The sequence below is a fragment of the Castor canadensis genome, chromosome 10 (genome assembly GCF_047511655.1).
Source record: "Castor canadensis chromosome 10, mCasCan1.hap1v2, whole genome shotgun sequence".
In the NCBI taxonomy this organism is placed as follows: domain Eukaryota; kingdom Metazoa; phylum Chordata; class Mammalia; order Rodentia; family Castoridae; genus Castor; species Castor canadensis.
Genome location: NC_133395.1, coordinates 16,592,126 through 16,615,349, shown reverse-complemented (window position 1 = coordinate 16,615,349; position 23,224 = coordinate 16,592,126). Strand labels below are relative to the sequence as shown.

Sequence of the window (23,224 nt, the reverse complement as noted above, 5' to 3'; positions counted from 1 at the left end):
TAAATAATCATGAAAGTATTTCCTGTTTTATTAGTTACATTGTTTAACAAATACCAATTGAATGATTTTTTTTTACTTTAAAAAAAATATTTTATTTTACTTTCCCATTAGCATGCATTGATAGTATGAGGGGGTTTCTATAGTTCCATGTAATATACTTTGAACAAGTTCACCTCCTCCCTTCTGATCCCGTACGTTCTCCTCTACTTCTTTTTTTGAACAGTGTTAGAGGACTTCATTATTTCATCTTCATATATATATACAGACGATAAGTAAGGAGCTGATGTGTTGATGCAATCAATTGTTCATAGAGAGCCAAGATACGTTCTTAACAAAGGAATTGGTCCAGGCTATAATCAGCGGCCACGCAAAAGATATTTGACAAACACATGGGACAAAATTAGGTGAGGGTTAAAATAGTTAAAATAATTAAGAAATGGTTAAGAAAAATATTTTTAACACTTTGACTTTGGAAAAGAACATAGATTAAAACATGGCTGCTACAGTATATTTGCTATGTTTCATTACTGGCCAGCTGTATGAATGAAGGAAGTATTCTTTTTAGTACTAATAATTCTAATTAGAGGTGTCTACCCAACTAAGACATGTCTCAGACATTTAAGATTCCGTGACAAATGTATTAAGTTGCCAATTCATGAGTGATAAAATCCAAATTAATATCTCCTCTGGCATTTTTTTTACATTGGCAGTAGAATAGTGGTATATAATACTACTGACATTTTAAATAAGTAAAGTAACAAGTATGAACTATTATCAAATTCTTCTAGAGACAAAAAAAAAGTACCAGGGTGCTTATTGTGGGAAAAGACAGGAAGGAAATAATAAGTAAAAGGGGGGGAAAAGTGACTCTCCTAGATCAATTGTATCAAGAAAAATAGATTTAGCCAGTGATGTAGCTCACCATTCTATTTACAGTTCAGTTGGATTTTATTCATGAGGAAATATAAATAATACATTGCTTATTTTTTTCATTTATGAGAACATGTAGACACCTCCACATAGCTCCTTTAATTGGAATATTATTGAAATAGTTATCAGTACATTCTCACAGCATGGGTAAATATTAAATTTAAATAAAGTGAAAATCATGGCTATGCCAAAGTTTTGGGGTTTTAAATTGGCAAAAGTGTACACAACTCTAAGCTTCAGCACATTTTATTCTAACATTCACTTTGACTGTTACAATGTGATCTTTTTTGGACTTCTAAGAGTGTGGTTAGAATAACTGGAAGACCTACTGGAATGACAATCAGCCTGCTGTAGAAATGGCCCAAAAATCCAAGCATGAGTACTAGGAAATTACAAACAGCTTTAAAAAAAAAAAAAAAAGCAGAGATGTGCATAAGATTGCCGAAGTTTAGTTTTGCTGGAGCGATCATGTTGAGTGGTCAGCCCCAGTGGAAATCTGCTGGCTATTTCTCACCCTATTAAGTCTTGCAACATAAAAACCGTTTGGGAAATATCAGGCTTAAGGTGAAAAAAATATAATCTGACCTTGGAAGTGTGGCTATGTAGCATTAAATAGCCTCTGTCCCTTTTTCTCCTGTTTGGAATGATGGCTAGTAGAACCGCAGTGGAGAACACAAGACTGCTCATTAAAACTGAAACCCATCTCTCCTTTGTTGCATGATAGAAGTTCTAAGTGATTTCATCCCCTTAGCATTGATTGACAGGCATGCGATGACTTTTACAGTTAGTTTGATATTCATACTTTGCCATTTTATACATCTTGTATCACTGATTTTTCTGTTCTTTTTGTTCTTTTTACCCTGATATTAGCTCACTAATATAATTTTGAATGTTGGAAATTTGATTCTCACACTTTAATTCTAGTCAGTACATTATTGTTACCTGAGAAAGTAGAGATTGTATGATTAATTTTTAATTATATTTTGTTTTGATGGACATAAAAATTCATGCTTCTAACTCATGCTTTGAATTATTGAATGACATTCTAAGTTCACTGCCTATGAAATTTAGTGTGCAAGACATGATATATGTATGATTCACCCATCCCTTTAACTCAAGGATAGTGAAAGAGTTATGTTTCCAAGGTGGAAGAGTCCAAATATTTAAACACTGGCTTACCTGTTTAAGGATCAGAGACCACCTGTAACGTATTTTAAACTCATGCAACCACAGTTTTAAACATGACGAACATAATCATGATACCACGCATAATGCAAATTATGTACTTTAGAGTATAGTTGTTTCACTAACTAAATGCAATTGTATTTTTATTTTCAACCAGAAAAACCAGAGAGAACATCAAAGTAAAAAGTAAGGCTAATGAATGGAATTCAACTTGAATAAAGTCAACAGCTATCCCAACATGACAATTGGTTAGTAGCTTTAGAATTTAAGCATATATCTGAAAAGATGATTTCAATACTTAACAATGAAATTGTTGAGAAGTTAACTAAAACGGGAGATTAGGAAATTGAAGAAGTAAACCATAAACAGAGATTTCACTCATGAGACTTATTCATGACTTTGAATTTTAGATGATTCTGTCTAGTGTGCTACTTAATATCTTCATTTGAATGCTTCACAAACATGGGTACCTCTTATTAGTGAAGAAAGCTGCATTGATCTTAGAAATAAAGAGACAATTTGGGGAAAACTATAACAACATTTTGATGATCTTTCCAAAAAACCTTTCACTATAATGAAAGAGCCTCTGTGAGACATTGGTAACCTCGGCAGGTATAGTGATGCACAATGCAATCCCAGCACCGGAGAGGCAAAGGCAGGAGGCTTAAAAACTTCAGGCCAGCCTGGACTACCCAGGAAGACGGTCTCCAAAACCCAAGTGCTGCGGAGGTGCTTTAGTGGTAGAGTGCTTGCCTAGGGTGCATGAAGCCCCGAGTTTATCCCATGTGACAGTAAAAGCAAATAAATAAAGTGACCTTATGAGTGATGTGATGTGATTTCCAAATCTCATTCTTGCTAGGCTGGCTCTCTTACCACTTGAGTCACTCCCCCAGCCCTTTTTATATCATGGGGTTTTTTGAGACAGGGTCTCATGAGCTATTTGCCCCAGTTGTCTTCAAACCACAATCCTCCGGTACTCTGCCTTCTGGGTAGCTAGGATTATGGACATGAGCCACTAGCACCAGACTCCTTTTTGGTTTGCTGTTCCTTACTTTAAGGTATTTCAGCACCTATTGAACAGGTGAGGGTGACTACAGAAGCCTAGAATACAGTAAATGATTTTGAAACAATGGTCTCCTAGTTGAGGGCACTTTGCCTGATCAGCTTCTAATCATTTGCAAAGTGGAAGATATATTGGCTCAATTTGATACAGTCTATTTTATGTAACATGGGGATTTCTTAAAGATCTGGGAAGGATCTGAGATATGGCTATAATTCAGTTTTTGGAATTAACTAAAATATTTTCCAAGACTGCTGAAAACAGCCTAGTGCTATTCACAGCATGACAGTCATCATTGATTCCTTCAGATACTCCCTATGGCATGTCTCTTAGGTAGACGTACCTTCTTGGTAGTGTCCCAAGGGCAAAATATCACTTCATGTCAAAAAGATCAAAAATGATATTAATATTTGCAATACAGAGAAGACTAGTTAGTCTTGGAAAACACTCTTCAATTTTCTGGCTATGTGGCTGGAATGTGTAGGTTGATAATTAACTAGACCACCTGCCATCTGTAGACCAGAACTCTCCCCTGAGCCCAGTCTGTGGGACAATACTTCCTTCTATCACATGCTTTTGGTCTACATTTCTTCTTGAAGTTGACAGGAACATAAAAACTACATAACATTTAATCTTTCCTGGAAGAAATACTTATATTTTCAGAATACATAGCCCCTAATTAGAGTAAATTACTCCTGATGGAATAAGCATTCTGCAAAAGCAGGAAGAAACCAAATTTAATTTTCCAGTGCCATAGGGAGGTCTTGCCTATTCAAAAACTGTCTGTAAATCTTAGGAGCTGTGCTTTCAAGGGCTAAGCTAATAGAACTGAGCAGGAAATAAGCCTGATTAGCATTTTGTAAGTAATTTTGAGCACAAAAGATATATTTACAATAATAGCCAAGACTTATCATCTACAATTGAACTCTACACTAGTAAAAAGAAAAAAGTAATTTGAATCCATTAAAATGACATCAAATAAATCATGATATTCATTTTATTTTACACTGCTTATCACTTTTTAATTTTAAAAAATATACTTGGCTATCTCTCAATCCTAATAAGGGGAACGGGTTAGCATTGATTTGGATGGCTTGTGAAACTTCATGTATATGTTAGTGACTTGTTCTTAATTCATGATACAGCTTTCTCAAGGCCCCTTACTGTAACACAGCCTATCAATGGCTGCTCTCTGTAATAAGAAGGCCTGGAGGGACATACGTTTTCTCCCAAGCAATTTAACAATATAACCTCTGGCTTTTTTCTCTAAGGAATTATTTTGCATCCTTCAACTTGGCATAGGGCATTAGAGGAAATTCTGTAGTTAGAAATACATTGATAGTGCTCAGTAAATGTAATTCTACTAACCACATTATTCTCCAGGTTTGGAATGGAAATGAGAGATTTTTATGAGCTACGGTTATAATCAAAGAAACAAAAAGCCCTTTTGAGCAGAATTTTAATATAGACTTTCTCCCTGTGTTTCTAATGTGTACTAGATATCACTAAGATTACATGAGTGCTCAAGATCCTATTATAATAAAGATGACTTTGCAGAAGAGAATAAGGCTTTCAGTTTGTTTTGAACACCTGTTCTCATCTTGAATTTTCAAAAGCAGTCAGTGAAAAGTCAAAGATATACTCTTTCCTGACCCCATACAGAATAATTTGCCATTTGACAAGAACAGTTTGGGACTGGCGGTGTGGCTCAAGTGGTAGCACACTGCTTAGCAAGCATGAGGCTCTGAGTCCAAACCCCAGTACCAAAACAAGCAAAGGATTAAAAAGAAGAAAGAACAGTCAGCTTTTCTATCTCTACTAGAACTTAGCCATGGCCACGTCAAGAAACTCCTCTAAGCAGTGATAGGTGCCTTTTACTTGTACCTATGAGTGATCTGCAAAGGCTTATTTCCACCAACATAGGAAATATTAGGCTCTTTTGAAGAAATCAATAATTGAGCGAAACTCATAAGACATCATTGTAACATTTGGCAAAAACATCAAATAAAAAAAATTCTATGCAGGAGAAAAAAAAGGTAGATGGCTTTGGGAGAGAAACTAGAGCATGTGGAAATGGAGATGATTAAAAAGTAGAACCAGTTCTCACTTCAGTGACCAAAATGTTTTCACATATGCTAGCTGTCTATCTAACAAAACTAGGCAGCTTATGATGCCACAGGCTGTGCCCAGATACCCGCCATGGTTCCTGATGGTTTCTATGCCAACAGTAGATTATGGTATTGCCCTGGAACTAATCTCTCCCTATTCCCAACTACCAGGTTGCTTTACTCATATCTCCTTTGTGGTACTTAACTCTGTAGGTTATCTAACATTATTTGTGTCCGTGTCTTATTTCTGTTACAGATTATTAAGATAAGGAACATGAACATGGCTTTATACACCTTTGGTGACTTGTTGACTGTACATGATCAGTAAATATTTGCTAATGAATGGGTGTCTAGGTTTGTGGGTTTAGTTTTGAGTCAAGGACAAATGCATGTAGGTTGTCACATTGAGTGCGTCAATGACCTTTTTATTTACCTAAAAGAGTACTTAGTGGAACAGCTCTCAGGTGAAAATTTAGAATATGGGTCAGGAATAGTTTTTATTTTAGAGCTCAACTGTATGATACATACATTACATCCATCATTAATTTGTAACAGACTGTTTAATAGATAGCACATTATGAGTGAGTTTGTAGTTTTCAGCCATTAATTTTACTTGTATTTTAACTTAGAAAATGTTATATTTTTGTGAAAGAAAATGTTTTATTATTATTTTCCTCTGCTATATTATTACCCATTCTTTCTGAAATTTTATATTTTTCAATACTTCACTAATGGCAGACATGACTTCTTGGCCACTCAATTATTTTTAAGTCATAGTTTACTTTTATAATTGGAAAAATTAAAATAATGCAAAATCTAAAATTATCAATGGGACATGTGATCTCTGTTAGTAAAATTTGCCTCCTTAAACCCTGTGCTAAGAGTAGGATATGTTAAAAGATGAAGATACCAAAGGGAGGAGAACCTAAAATAAAGCTATCAGTGGAAACACAAGATGTAATTTTAAAAAGCACAAAAATATAAAAGTTGTATATATGTGCATGTATGTTTGTATTTGCAGTGTAAGGATCAGACTCAGAACCTTGTGCATGCTAGGCAAGTGCTCCACCACTGAACTACACCCCTAACCTAAAAATAATATTAATTGGGAAAAAAATCTATACACATTCCCAAGTGGTTAGTGATAATTATGCCACACTTTCAATGTAACTGTCCTATTTCTTGAATATTCACAGGGTACATTGATATGTGCATTTTATTATTCCAAACACACTTAAAGAAGGAATAAGACAAAAGCAAAGTATACCGCTGCTGTTACATTTAGTAGTGTTTTATGTCTTGCGTCAACTGTGAACAAGAATTTTTCCCATTTGGTTTCAGATGCAGGTGAGGTTACTTTGTTTGGTTTTCATTCTGTATATCTCTATTAACATCTGAACCTCAGGAGAAATTACCTTTAAATTGGCAGTTGTACCTTGGCTGTGCAATATGCTGACTCTCCTTCTTCATTGCCCCTTCATTCCTCTGAGAAAGATTTGCTAATCCCAGTCCCCCTGCAGAAACAGCTCTGATCACCAGCTGTTCAAAGCAGTAGTTTGGAACCATTGAAATACTCCAGGATTTTGGTCTTTATACAATTAATTTAAAACAAGTTGTTTCTTGAAGACATGTATACCTCCATCAACTATCTCTCTATCCATCCATCCATCTATATCTACCTATCTGGAAGTATATGCATATTTATGAATACATTTATGCATAACATGAGTGCATGACAGATATACTAAGTCACCCCCATACTTTGAAGAATTTTTGGATCTAACATATCACATTTTATTATATATAAATGCACTCATTATATAATCGCACAATATATATATTTACATATTTTATATATATATATATATCAAGAGACAAGAGGATACAAAAGAATTCATGTAACTTACAATTCTATAATCTGCTTTCTTCACTCATATTAAACATCTTTCAATTTCCATATATAAAAATCTGAGTTGAATGATGGTTCTTTCTTATACTCTGCATAGTGTTTTGTTTTTGTGGTGCTGAAGACTGAACTCAGGGCCTTGTACATGCTAGGCAAATACTTTACCAATAAGCTATATGACCAACACCCAGGCCCCCATACAGTGTTTTAATAAAGGGATGTTGTTCTTCCTAAGTTATTTAACCTCTTCAGTATTAACTGGATTTTAAGCTGTTTGTTGTTTGGTGTTCTCATAAACAACACTCTTAATCATGCACAAACATATTTGAGCATACTTGGCTGTTCCATTAGGGAAAATCTCTAAACAAATTTTTGAATGTCAAAATGAGGGAGGGAAAAAGAAGGAAGTTAAGGTGAGTATGGTTGATGTAGTCTCTATACAAGAATGAATATAAAATTTTAAAACCTGTTGAATTACCATAAGAAGGGGACTAAAGTAGAAAGGAGAAAAAAAGGACATGAACCAATTCCATATATATATATATATATATATATATATATATATATATATAAATGTCACGGGGATACTCCCTGTGTAGCTATCTTAAACAAACAAAAATGTCATTTATTTTTCTTTTACAAAATCAGAGAACAGGAGTGCAGAACAAGTTCTGCCTGGCGGGGTGGGGAGGTTTGGTACCAATGGGAGGGGGCAAGGGAGGGAAAGGGTTGGGAAGATGCTGTGTACACATGTATGTAAATGGAAAAATGATATCTGTTGAAACTATTCCAGGAACTGGGGGAGTGAAGAATAAAGGAGAATGGTGGAGGGGGGTGAATTCAAGAATGATATATTTGAAATATTGTAAGAACTTTGGTAAATGCCACAGTGTACTCCCACACAGCTCAAAAAAATTTTTTTAAAAGATTAAAGTAAGTAGGCTAGAGGGCTTAAAAGTAAAAGATCTATAAATAGGAAATAAGAAAATGCATACTTTTTAAAAGCTTTTTGATGTGTCTTGTCACATTTCACTTTGTATCTAAACAATCTATGAATGCTCTTTTCAATTATACTTAAAAATTAAAGTTGTTATATTTACTGTAGCACAACATAGTTTGCCAGGAACAGAAACTACCAGGTCTTTCTCTAACCCCTGTTAAATAAGATCTTCAGCATATGCTATTTTTGCAATAATAGTAGAACGTGAGCACAAGAATTAATTTGTATTTATATTTATTCTTTTTTGCACTTAATTCTCATTCATTTAATTTCTCAGAAGTGCCTTACTCCTTTAGAAACTCTTGTCTATTCATTAAATACATTGGCTCTCTCTTTTAGCTATTCATATTATTCAAATTTCATAGGCATTTGTTACAATTGATACAAAGTTGAACAGTAAAATTCATGGGGCAAGCACTCTTTATAGCACCTCCTCAAAGGTGACAAGTCTAACTTTTAACCCTCTTGTGGTCAAGCTTTACACATACTGTAAATATTACTGTTATCCAGCTGATGTTTCTCCTGCTCACTTCCAAGGTTCTTATGATACATATACACTGTCAAATGCCATGTCAAAATCTGTGTCTGGTGGAAAAAGGATTTGACAAAAAAGATCAGGGTTTTCCTCAGATTTCTATTGTTTACTGGCTGCTTAATTTCCTTATTGAAATTCTATTGACATCTCTAAAAGACAGAAGTTCCCTTAATTTATGTATTCTATCATCTTTCAATTTTCCCATCAGTAACATCTCTTTTTCCCCAACCCAAGATACAACTTTTCCACACAAACAGTTTTCAATGACAATGACCTTTTACCTCTTCCTCTGTCCTTCCACTTTTTCCTAAATCAAGGCAGTCTGTCTCTGAGCCACTCATATAGATATCAGATGCTTTAGCTGGAAAACAAACCCAGAGATGACACTGATTAGGTGCCTGAGGCAGGAAGACAAACTCCATGCATCTTCTATGGTTGTTTATGAAGATACCATCTCTTCAACCATCAATTGGATAAATATTTGGGGTCCTTCTGGATAACTAAATGTTTCACCAAGATTTCTGGATTTAACATTCTCTTCACAAAATCCCATTTGTTCTTCAGTCTAGCTGATTGCTTGGCCCTAGTTAAGCCAAATAATAACATCAGTTTCATATATTAAAACACAAAGATTCTGCATAAATTCTAGCTAGTGGCTTATTGCAAGGACACAATTTAATTTCTACGAATATTCTGATCTATAATCACTTTTGGGCTCTGAACAAATTCCCAAGAAAAGTTCTGCAATTGTTCTCACAGTGGCCTTACCATGGGTTTGAGGTGTATGTGACCTCCCAAGTTGACCATATATAGAGAAGAATATTTATTTTGTTCAATTAATTTTTTATATTACTTTATACGTATTTTATAGTTGAAGCTCACATATTTTAATTTATGCTTCTCAGAATGCTTATTTTCCACACATGCATTGCATCATGGCAAACTTAAAAAATGAGTACATAATAAAAGTAAGTGTATGCTGTTTATTTATGTATAGCTGGAGAAACAGTTTGATCAAGGTTGCAATCCCAAGGTATCATGACTTGCCTCTAGTTTTTGACCAGTCTTATTCAGAGAATATTGTTGGTGCTAGTTTTCTCTCACCAGAGAACCTTAACTGGTAAATTTGTAGCTTTTTACTCACATTCTCTACAGTTTCATAGGTAGAGAAAAGAAAATGGCCATCACCAATTTATATTAATGCATTGCAATTTGGGAATACACATAAAAATTCAAATTGAGTCCCTGTTTTTTATCAACTAGTATCTAAAGTGTTGTGTTATCTTGGTTTTCCATTTGAACTCCCAGTTTTTGATTTATGATAATCTTATTCTGAAATAACTTTTCTGAACCATCCTTTGGGCAATCTTTTAAAGTTACTGAATGCATATAGAGTGGTTTATAACCTTCATAATATTGAGAGAAAGCACTTTCTCTTTTAAGACATACCTTTCCACACCAACATCTCACAGCAAAAATGTATGTATATAATGTCAGTAATGTTCACACAAGAGTTTTTACTATGAACCCTGCATGAATTGGAGGCTCTGCAGCACAGGCATCTGTCAAGCTTTATGAGGTAAGTAGGTTACAGAAATAGAGGCACATTACAAACCTAATGCTTCCTCTAGGAGTCACTTCATGCAGACTATCAATGTGGTTGGACTCTAAAGAATTCTTTAAATTAAATGGAAGTCTTGCTTGGGAACTGATTCAAGTAAAAAAGAGAAGCAACGGAAAATATGTTTTAATTTTTAGTATTTTTCTTCCTTTGGTATTTCTTCACACCCCAACCTACCATCTCCTATTTTATAGTAAGTGCATTTATAGGAACCATAGTGTTTCCAGAGTTGTTTAAATCCGGCAATATCTTGTTTTTTTATGGAGCCAAATAACTAATCTGAACTCCACATGCCACCTTAAAGATAATATTATGGAAAAATAACTGGGTTTTATTATTCTGGAAGAAAATATTCTCTATCAGAACATAACCACCTGCAGGTATGATCTGATGAATGGATTCAAGTTTGACTTTTGTGGCCACACTTTTAAAACCTCATCAAATGCCCCAAGACAGCTTTCAGGAAAGAAAATATTCCCATTAAACTTATGAAACACATTTTTCCTCCTGAAAGGAATGGATAAATATTCTATAGTAACAAAAAAATATTCAGTCCAAAGAGACCTTTTTTTCCTACCTCTCCATCAAGTCTTCCTTATTAGAATAATCCCCATTTAAATTGAATTTTAAATAAAAAACAAGAAACCACAATTTTTAAACTTTAAAATTCTTTTAGATTCAGAGCATTTCTTGCTTTTTTATGAAACTGAGTGACTAGTGTGAACTTCAATAAACAACAATGGAGTATATTGTCCCCTAAAACATTCAAAACATTTTTCCCTTCAGTGAATCAAAATTGTGTACCTGTAGCTGGCAGTGTAACTCAGTAAAAAAAAAGTGGTGCCTAGCATGCAAAAAGACCCTGGGTTCCATCCCCAGCACTGGAAAAAGAAAGAAAGGAAGAAAAAAGAAGAAAGAAGGGAGGGAGAGAAGGAGAGAGGGAGGTAGGAAGGAAGGAAGGGAGGGAAGGAGGGAGAAAAATGCAGCATTTTATGTGAATGTTATTGTCTAGTATCAGAATAATAGTGACTTGTAGATATAGTCATGATTTAAATTCAGTTTTAAATAAGGATTTTTAAGCTTTGTTGAGTCAATATTTACAGAAACGAAACATGTTTCCTCTTGTCCTGATATCCACACATCAGGTTCATTTCATGTGGATATCACTTGACTCAGTCATCTTTAAAACTGGAAAAACAAACTGAGACTATGAACAGAATCTTGGGAATTCAAAAAGAAAAGAAAGAAATAGAAAATATTTCTTGATGTCTCCATCTCAGTCTATTATTTATTTAGAGCTTATAAACAAGTATCAAGGCCCTCATAGAGTATGTGTTTAAGACTTTTCACTGTTATTTATAAAATTTCCTTGCTGTTGTGAGTTTTTCTCAAATATTATCTCTATTCTTTTTAGCAAAAGCATGTTTTCTTATTTAAAGAAGCACAAAAAGTAAAAATTTAACTATAGCATATTTCAATTGATAAATGATTTAAAAATCTAAATCTCTCCAGATTCATGGGAGAGTTTTACATCCATTTTTCTCTGAAATGTGAAAAGCATCTATCCATGTGCTCCAGATTTATGATATACCTTATTAAATTGTAGGACACCTGGCAGTGACTCCTTTAGGATTGAAAATGTTCAGTTCTGAGATACCAGTTTCCTACACCCCTCATCCATTAAAAGTCATCCACCAGAATGGAGACTCAACTGCCAGATAACAATCTTTACATGGTACATATGAGATAGCCTCAGAAACTATCTAACATGTTAGCTTGTCCAAAATTTCCTCATCTTCCTTTAAGTATATTTATTCCTTTATGTATTTCATTATACTTTTCCATTCCCTACATCCACCTGTGTTTTGCTTTCAATCATGTAATCTAAAACTATAGCATAGTTTTCACAAAAAACAGGAATATGAACAGTGAGAATGGCAAAATGGTGGCTGGAGAAGGTTTTCTATGATCCAAAAAATATTATTTGTAACTTTATTATAATTACAAAAAAGTACAACTAAGACATTTCAGACTTGTCTTTCTTAAACTATAAAACTGACAGAATTAAATAAGCATTTGGAAATGAATGACTGACTTACTGACTCATACAGTCACATTTCCTAATGATGACCTAAGATTGAGTTCAGAGTGTCCATTGGTTTATTCAGCCATCATTGTGCATCAGAGATATAACAGTAAAGAAGACAAGATTACTGCCCTTGTGGGTTTACCCTCTAGGAAAAGCAGTCATTGAACAAATCATGAAAAGGAAATGCCACTTACGAGGGGAGCATACAAATGTCAAGAAGGTATGCTTATCTTTGGTGATCACTCCTTGATGGCCATTTGGATGAACTATTCATGGAGCCTATTTTGGTCTAAAGCCCAACACAGTATCTTGTCTTATACCTAAACACATAATCAGCAGACTGCAGCATTTAAGAGGTTCTGAAACCAGGAACATATCCAAACCAATTTCCAAAACTTATCTACTTTTTCTCTTACTTATATACTTATATCCTTACTTACATACTTTTTCCCTATTGACTTTGTTTTTTGTTGTTAAGGCAGTGAAATCTGTTCAAATATGTGGGAGATATTTTCCTCAGCTATAAACCAATGGAATTGAATACATTGTGAAAAAAAAAATGTAACCAAGTTTTACGTAAGAGAGTGGGATTTAAAAAGCAGGACAAGACACAGAGTTGAAGAAGGATAAGACCAGGTGAACCTGAGGAAGAAGGCAAGCACTGTTGAAGAAAGAAGTTTCCTCAATGACACTGAATTGTAAACATTTCGGGATGTGCAGATGTAGGTTTATATTACATTTAATCTCTAATATCCATCTGCTGTCTTGTCTTGAGTTTGTCTTCACCTGGTTTGTTTCTCAGGATTTATATTAGCTTCTTCTTTTTCGGGAAGGTACAGTTTGAAAATTCTGCAGCCATGAGAAGCATGTCTACAGTGAGAAGTGTGTAAGTCTGGGGGCGGTTCTTCCTACACAACAATTGGTAGAGTATTTCATCTAATTGATTTAGATCAAGTTTTCAGTGCAATGGGCTAGGGGAATTTGTGGCCACCGATCACAGATGATTCAGCTCCCAGATCTTTTAAGACTTGCAGCATTGCTGTTGTCTTCATTATATTGAATGAAACAAGTCTCATACCATGCTACTTTATCCCTCAGCCTTCCTGACATAATTTAGGTGCTTTAGTGACTCTGGGCTCTCAATCAGGTTGATTCCTTCACTGTCAGCCAATCAGCCACGTAATCATTCTTTCTTATATTCAGCACATAGTTTTGAGCACTCAATATTCATTGCATCCATTGCTGTATAAAAAGTACTATGTAGGGTCCCTTACATGGAGCTTGCAACCAGTAAACAAATAAGACGTTTGACAAGAAAGGTCAGTAACAGCAAAAGAGTACACTAATTATGTAAGTCACATCAAGAAGAATGACTGATTTAGTGGCTAAATCACTGTGAGTTGAAGTGGTCAAAAACAAGAAATGAGCTTGAATAAAACTCAAGCTGATTCTTGAAGGCTGATGAGAGTTTGTTGGATGGAGAAAAAGGGAAAGGAAATTCCAAAGTAGGAGAAAAATTTGCAGCAAATAGTGAACCTGGAATATCCAAACTCAAGGAAACAAACAGCTCTGGTATTGATTACCTGGAATATGTTTAATAAAATAATGAATAAATGCAGGTATATAAACAGGAACTGGAAGAAAATTAGAGAGGAGAATGACTGCTAGCAGGATTTTAGCTGAAGATTTCATAAACAATATGATTGATGGAGAGCTATAAGATAATAAAACAGCCTGAAGAGGTTATATCACTTAGGATCAGAACAAAGTTTTCATTCGCTGTCAATTTTATTTGTGTCTGTCAAGGACTTTGAGGAATTGGAAAAATCAAATTATTTATCTAGTGAGTCTAAATATTAGAACATGTTAATTAAAGAATGTTAACCAGGCAATTTTGCTTTCAAAAACATGTTTCCAATTATATGAAAGTTCCAGGTTAATCAAATAGTTTGGATAATAATAAATTAGATAATTTTGCATGTAACATCATATCATTAGTGTCTCACAGTCATGCTAATGCATCACTTTTACTTCTGAAAATAATTTGTGTCCCATACAAATTTCTTCACCTTCAACTTTCAACTATGACTCTGAGATTGCTGATGAAATTTGTGTCCTAAATGGTCCTTCACTTTCCCGAACTCTCTGTATGATTTAAGCACTTGCTTATTTTTTTAAAGTGACTTAAGAATCTTCAGTGCTCAATTAAAAATCATTATTCCATTAGCTCTCAGACCTAAAGAATTAATGGTATCATGAATCATAATTAGGGCTTCTAGTTTTTGGCACATAAAAAAGCCAAACATTCAGTCAGCCTCATCCGTATCAAGTCAGATGCTCTAGTGCTTCATTTTTCATCTTCTCACAATTTGACTCAGATTTCTGGATCCAGTGTCTTTCTGAGTCTCTAGGAATGGGAAAATCTTTAGTCATAGAATAAAAATGATGTGGAAATATATGAAAATGAAAATGTATTTTTGAATGAAAGCATATAGACATTGTCTGTATCTCCATTCCATTTACAACTCTTACATAAAGAAATGACCAGATGTTTACAAACAAAAAGTTGGTGAAACTTTCATTCTTCCTTAGCCTTTACATTTTTCTGCAGTTATTAGATCTCAGTAAGAGAGTTGTGGTCATAACTTATTTATTCAGAAGTATTATGCTGATTTTCCTCACTAAGTTTTTGTTGACAAAAAGTTTCTTTACATAGTATTTGGAAAACTTGAATACAGAATAAAGAGGAATGCAAAAAAGACTACAAATCTGGGAAAACACTAGGAGCAAATAAAGATGTGTCAAAAATTTTAAAAATTTACTGCAAGTTGGACTGGATTGAGCAAAGTATCAGAGAGGAATCCCTAGTGGAAAATGCTATTATTTTAAAAGGAAAAAAGATCCCATACGGAGCAATTACTTTTTGTTAGATCAGGCCCAGCTGATCTATCCCATGCTTGATCAGTACTAATGGATAAAAGTTCATTGTGGTCTCTTTTTCTAAAATTTCTATCCCAAATATTCACTTATGAAAGTAAGGAAGTAGGTCTTTCCTGAGATAAAGATCTATATAGATTTTTTTATACCTGCATTTTTTAAAATGTTGATCAGTTGACCTACTGCCCAACAAAGATTTAGACATTGCTGACAAGGATACCAGTATTGATTTCTGTCTTAGAAGTCCATCTTCCTAATTACCAGAATTATAAACTCTAGACAGAAAAACCAGTACAGTTACTCTCTAATCTGTGAGTTCTGCATCTCAGATTTAGTTAACCATGTATCCAAAATATTTGGAAATAAAAACACTGTGTCTGTGATCAACCTGTAAAACCTTTTTTCTTGTCACTATGTTGTGTGTCCACTATTTTTTTGTTGTTGTTGTTCACTTATTCACATATGCATACATTGTTTGAGTCATTTCTTCACCCTGCCTCCTTCCCCTACCCTTCCTCCCCTCCCCTCCTCACTTTCAAGCAGGTCCCGTTCTGCCCTTGTGACTGATTTTGTTGAAGAAAAGACATAAGCAAAATAAGAAAGACAAAGCGATTTCGCTAGTTGAGTTAAGGATAGCTATACAGAAATATTCCTACTGTTGCTCTCATGTACCCATGTGTTATGACCCATGTTAATTCAACTCTAACTGATCTTTACATTGGTTCCTGATCCGCTGCTAGTGATAACCTGTCGTTTTAAGGTTTCTGTATTAGTTCCTCAGGAGTGGGGACATCAAACACTTTCATGTTTTGGGTTTTCTACCTGTTCCTATATCTTCCACATGTGCTCTCCCCTTTTCTTGTGATCCAAGCCCAACAACATTGCTGCATTTGCCCTAGATCTAAAGTCTGCATATGAGGGAGAACATACATCATTCTGGCTGACCTTGCTCAGAATGATGTTCTCCAGTTCCATCCATTTACCTGCAAATGATAAGATTTCATTTTTCTTCATGGCTGAGTAAAATCCCATTGTGTACAAGTACCACATTTTCTTGATCCATTCACCAGTAGTGGGGCATCTTGGTTGTTTCCATAACTTGGCTATTGTGAATAGCGCTGCAATAAACATGGGTGTGCAGGTGCCTCTCTAGAAGTCTCCGAATTTTTTTCCAGAGTGGTCGCACCAGCTTGCATTCCCGCCAGCAGTGGACTAGGGTTCCTTTTTTCCCACATCCTTGCCAGCACTTGTTGTTGTTGGTGTTTTGGATGATGGCTGTTCTAACAGGGGTGAGGTGGAATCTTAGTGTGGTTTTGATTTGCATTTCCCTTATGGCCAGAGATGGTGAGCATTTTTTCATGTGTTGTTTGGCCATTTGAGTTTCTTCTTTTGAAAAAGTTCTGTTTAGTTCAGTTGCCCATTTCTTAATTGGTTCATTGATTTTAGGAGAGTTTCATTTTTTAAATTCCCTATATATTCTGGTTATCAGTCCCTTGTCTGATGTGTAGCTGGCAAATATTTTCTTCCATTCTGTGGGTGGTCTCTTCAGTTTAGAGACCATTTCTTTTGTTGTGCAGAAGCTTTTTAATTTTACAAAGTCCCATTTGTCCATCATTTCTCTTAGTTACTGGGCTGCTGGGGTTCTATTGAGGAAGTCCTTGCCTATACCTATTTGTTCCAGAGTGTTTCCTGCTCCTTCCTGTAGTAACTTCAGAGTTTCAGGTCTGATATTTAGGTCCTTGATCCATTTTGAGTTGATACTAGTACAGGGTGATAGACATGGATCTAGTTTCAGTTTCTTGCAGATTGGTAACCACTTTTCCCAGCAACATTTGTTGAAGAGGCTGTCTTTTCTCCATCGTATATTTTTGGCACCTTTGGTGTTGACCACTACTTATATAGCATTTACACTGGATTGAGTATTATAAGTAGCCCAGAGATCATTTAATGTAATAGGAGACTGTAGATTATATACAAATACACCATTTTATATAAGGCACTTGAGCATTTACTTGAGCTCTTGGTATCACAGGAGGGTTCTGGAACCAATCCCCCATGAATACTGAGGAATGTCTATATAAGAAAAATTTGTTTGTAAAATAAGTAAAATAAAACAAATAAAACTCAATCTATTTCTAAATACAGCTTCTTATGGACTTGTAAGTATTGTTTATGATCCTAAACATAAGACATAGCTCACTACATTGTATTGTAAACTAAAATTTTCTTTCATAAAATTCAGAAGGTTATAAGGTTAGGGGTGGGAACTGGAGTAAAAACTTGAGAAAAGACTTATTTAAAAATATACACCCTTTGGTTTTTCATAATTCTTTTGTTCCAAGATTAATAGCTACATATTTCTGACTAGGTTGGATGAAAAATGACTGAGTGGAAACCTCTCACCACATAGAGACAATACCTATCCCTCAGTAGTGGCCCAACTGTCATCTCTCTTTCTCTTCCTACAAAAATCTCATGGCTTTGACCAATATAGGTATGCATATCAATTCTCCTCCCTCAGCTTTAGTAAATATTTTCCTTTCCCTTACCTTGCCCTGCTCAAGAATGTCCAAAGATGGCTGACCCATTCCTTGTAGTAGCACCTACTGCAGTGTGCAGTTTACTTTTCTTAATACTCTTTCATTCTGGTTTCTACTTTTCTTAGTTTTCCCTGCATGTCTCTGCTCTAGCTATTTATTGCAGTGTAAACATTAAGAGTGTGAATGATCTATGTTTGAGTCTCATTCCTCCCCATGCACAAATAACTTCTCAGAATCTCTAGTTTTTATCCATAAAATTGGAAGAAAATATTAATGCAAAAAATATTTTTGTGGCTATTCATGGAGATAACGCACACAAAATCTTTAATTCATTGCTTGGGACATATGAGTATTTCACCTCTTCCCGTCCCAACTATTTTTAAATATTCAATCAGTTAAACCCAGTTAATTTCCCACATTTTCTATGATCCTTATGTGGTTGGTTATTATTCACACTTATTTGGCTTGTACATTGTCATTTGCTCATGTGGTATCATCGCCCCAGCTAAATAACACGGAGGGGTATGTCCTGTCCTTTCACACCATGCTTTGCACATTTTGTGTTGATTAATAGATTAGAGTGAAACTTGTCATAACAGTTTATTGGGTTTGTCCAAGCAGAGAATATAGATGACAGCAGACTGTCCAAACAGCTGTTACAGGATGGCTTAAGTGCAATGACCACAGGAGGTTTACACAAACTCCCTCAGAAAATGGAACATAGCCACAGAGTGCTGGGAACGCACCATGTCTGGCAGCTTTGTGTGGTATGCAATAAGAAGAAATGGGGGAGCTCATTTTAAACAAAGTCTTTAGGTAAATTATGAGCTTCAAGAGTAGAATTGTGGGTAGAAACAAATCTTGCATGTAGCAATTACAGCTGCAAAGGAAAAGGGGCATCTTTAGAAGAACTTGCTGAGGTGTGAGAGGTGCTGCTCACAAATGAACAAGGTGGCATTTGTAATGTGTTATCCACAAGGGGCATTGTGCAATGGGCACAGATAGCCTATTATCATTTTTTTCAGAAGGGAAAGGAAACAAAATTATGTTTTAAGAATACCCTAGTAATTCTGGTATGCTTTCTGGGATGGCAATATATATTTTTAATTTAAAAATTTACAATATACACCACATTTTCTTAATCCATATACAATGGATTTTTATTCACCCATAAAGAATAATGAGATTGTTTTGTTTGCAGATAAATGGATGGAACTGGGGAGTGTCATGTTAAGTGAAGTAAGCCAGGCTCAAAAAGTCAAGGGTTCATGTTTTCCCTTATATGTCAAAGCTAGACCTGTAAGTTAAAGGTACATGTATGTATTTATGTGTATGATCATATATATATATATATATATATATATATATATATATATATATATATATAATGTGTGTGTGTGTGTGTGTGGAGAGAGAGAGAGAGAGAGAGCAAGATTGTATTAGAGGGTCTGTCCAAAGGGACTAAGGGAGGAGGGAGAGGGAGAGAGAATGACAGAGAATGACAAATATTGAAACATATCCCATCTGTATAAGAATGTAATATAACATAATATATTATAAGTCATTAATAATGGGGGCAGGGTAATAGAGAAAGAGTAAAGGGGGTTAATCTAACTAAAGCATGATATATACATGTCTGAAATGCCAAGGTGAAACCCCCTTGGACTATCAATATATGCTTTTAAGAAAATGAAAGACAGAGGGTAAAATACATCTTTTCTGGGAGGTGGATACAAGTAGGAGTGGAGAAGGCATAAGGGAAGTGAATATAGAGGGTGATTATGGTGACTGTATTTTGTATCCATATATAAAAGTAAAAGAATGAAACCTGTTGAAATTGTTGTAAGCAGGGGGAGGAGAGAGGAAGGAGAATGATGGAGGGAGGGAGTAAATCTAACCTAAGATATTTTGTAAGAACTTAGGTAAATATCACAACGTATCACTCTGTACAACTATTATATGCTAATACAAATTTAAAATATAATTACAGTTACTTTTATGTTTGTGTAAATTTTTTCTAAGAATTCATACTTTTTGTTTTCTAAGATCATGAAAGATTCGGGGGAGATTGTATATTCCTTCTTTTCCATTATTGAATGAATAGGAGAGGAGCGATTACTTATTTAGAAACTGTTTTGGATAGTGGGAACATCCTTACTGCTGAAATTCAGTGGGAACTAGATTCAAACTAGCTTTGCCTGTTACTGTATATTTTTGGAGAAGTAGTTTACCTGTAATTAACCTCTCTAGTAAACCTTACAGGACTTTTTGGATGAGTACTCATGCTGTAGGGAAAAAATAACCCATATTAGGTCCTCAAGAAAAGTACCTACTATATGTAGTTAATAAGAAATTTGTTAATTATCTTGCTGGTATATTGACTGAAAGGCTGGCACAAGTTACAATTCATTGTAATTATCTTAGGAATTGCAGTTTTCTAAATAAGAATAAGTAAGTTTGGGGGTCAAATACATTATTTTCTAAACTCACATGTGAATCTGCTTGAAATGTTTGACTGGTTGGGGAATGGAAACTGAATTCAGGAATAAATCTGTTTTGAAGTTTGGTTTTATTGAGGCTGGAAGGCAAATAGTATGCTTTCTTCTTTTGGAATAGGTGAGAATAAGCCAACTGCAGGGGTCACTTTTTAATTACCTAATGAACAAATCTTATTAGAAGTTGTAAATTCTATGTTGAGTCAAGACTAACAAATACAGCTGAAACAAGTAGAAAGATAGCAGACAAAGAGAAAAATAAAGGGTGAAAGACCTGTTACTATTTATTAGAATATTTGGTTGCAAGCAACAGAAACAATCTTTTCACTTCAACAGACAAAAGGAGAATGTATTGTAAGTAATTGTAAGTATGCAGGTTTTTCAGAGTCCCAGCACAAGAATGGAAAATGACTCCTGAGCCCCAAATCGATCTCTCCCTAAATCCAATCTACCTCTTCTCTCTTTCTCTTTTATCTTCCTTGCCTTCATAGGTCATTATCATCCTGGTAGATCACCTTTCTTTATTACAGTCAGCCCTCTATATTCATGAATTCATATCTGCTGATTCAACCAATCACACATCAAAAATACTCAGAAAATATTGGATCAGGACTAAATGTGTACACAGACCTTTTCTTGTTGTTGTTCCCAAAGAGAACTGGATAATAACTATTTGCATAACATGTACATCACATCAAGTATTATAAGTAACCTAGAAATGATTTAAAGTATACATGAGGATGCTCTATGTCGTATGGAAATACTAAGCCATTTTATGCAAAGGTCTAACTCAGCCTCCTCTTACTTCTCCCTTACTGGGTTTCCTTGAATAAATAATCTGTCTACTTTTTCAACTATAAATCTTAATAAGGATAATCATCTTCAGATTCTAATATTCATGAGGGGCCCTGGAACTAATTCCCTACAGATAGCCAGGTAAAACTTTAACCAGTTCACCTACTAGAAAATGCCATAGCTCTAGATTTTGGGTCTTCTGTCTCCAAGAGACAAGCCATTACTATAATTGAAATCTTCTAGTCCCAATTCTAAATGCTCACAGAAGAAGTTCCAATTTGTCAAAATTTTCACCACACAGCTAGAGATATCACTCAGTGATAGCGTGATTGTCTAGTATGTACAAGGCCCTGGTTTTGATCCTCAGTACTGAAAAAGCAATTGGGGGAAAAAAAAAACTATTTACTGCTTATACTGAGTAACTTATGTTTGGGAATCAAATGATAATGATAGAATAAATGCTGATAACAGTGTTTTGCAAAGATTCATTCATTTCCAGGAATGTTACTCAAGAATTCAAATCTAATACTCATTGAGATCCCAAGATAATCATTATTTGTGAACCAAAGCTTTCAGTGGATAATATCATTTTTCATTGACAATGATATCACCAAATACTTAAGGCAACTGGTGTATTTGATGTCTTCTTTATATGGAAAAGCACCTACATTAAATTTAGAGGTACAGAATATAAAATACAGAAGGAGGTTGGTGTATTTTAATAACTTGTATCTCTAACCTCACCTTTCATCCCATTTTAAATATTTTTGATCTCCTATGTAAAGTTTTTGACATGCCAGCCAGAGGTGAACAGAGTGGTAGAAAAAACATCAAGTAATAAAGGATTATTTGGTGGCTTTAAAAAAAAAACAAAGAGCTTACCTACTAAGGAAATTCATTTTTCTTCTTACAAAAATAGATATTATGCATGCTCTCCCCTTTTAGGTTATTAGTTAATTTGTTTTGAGTGACTGTCAAAAATCCATATTGAAAGACACATTGATTAGACATAAATATATAGAGTTAACTTTCTGGTTTTTGTTACAGTGATTTGTTGAAACTAGAAGAAGGAGAAACTTAGTAAAAAGAATCATAAAATTCTTTTTTTTAAAGAAAATAAAAACTTACAAACTCCTTGAAAGAAATTTAGTGTTTGAAATGATAGGTAGATCTACAACCCTTCAATTAGTAGGAAGAAGTGTCTCCCAAAAGAGTACGTGTCTGGAGACGTGCTATAATCCTTTGTTTTATGTAAGTTCCCTTAACTAATATTCAGCCATCAAAAAGCTTCTCATTGTGCTAATGCTCCAATGATCTAGTAGTCTTGTGGACATAATATGGAACAAAAGTAGAATTTTCTCTCCATTTTCAGTGGGACAGACTGTGGCATTTCTGAGGTTTTTGCTTAATTCTAAACTTTCCATGTAATTTTAAAGACACTTAATTTGTATTCTTCTTTTATTCTTTTCTTTTCCTTTTTTTAAATTGATAGGTGATCTGTATTCTTTAATCACTGGTTTTAGGAAAAATTCAGTTTTGTGATCAGTCATTTTTTAGCACTCTCTACATAAACATCTTTGTGATAAAAAAAAGGAATCTCCTTTTATCACATATTACTGTGTATCACTGAAATTTTTATCCTTATTAAGATTTATACTTGAAGAAGTAGGTGGAGATTATTCATTCAAGGAAACTCAGCAAGGGAAAGGTAAGAAGAGACTAAGTTACACCTCTGAAGTTGTGAGTCTATTTAGTGTCTTCATCAGATTAACATGACTAAACTAATCAAAGTAAATCTCTTGCTATCAGAGAAATAATCAATATCAGAATTAAGAAATAGACTGCAGGTTAATCTGGTTTGTGTGACAGCACAATTGGATTCTCAAATGTAGGTTTATAGTCATTATGACGTTTTTTCTGAAGAAGCAAAAATTTATTGAAACCTTGAGTGGGATGTAGAAATTTGTGGTAGAAAAAACAACAAATTTTTTAAAAGGCAAGAAAGTGAATTTTAAGACTCAAG

At 34.6% G+C, this 23,224-nt stretch overlaps 1 protein-coding gene across 4 annotated transcripts in view; it reads left to right on the top strand.

Annotated features, from left to right (window-relative positions):
* Nucleotides 1-23,224, top strand: part of Gpc6 (glypican 6) — a 1,113,645-nt gene that overhangs the window by 596,351 nt on the left and 494,070 nt on the right. The window lies entirely within an intron of this gene.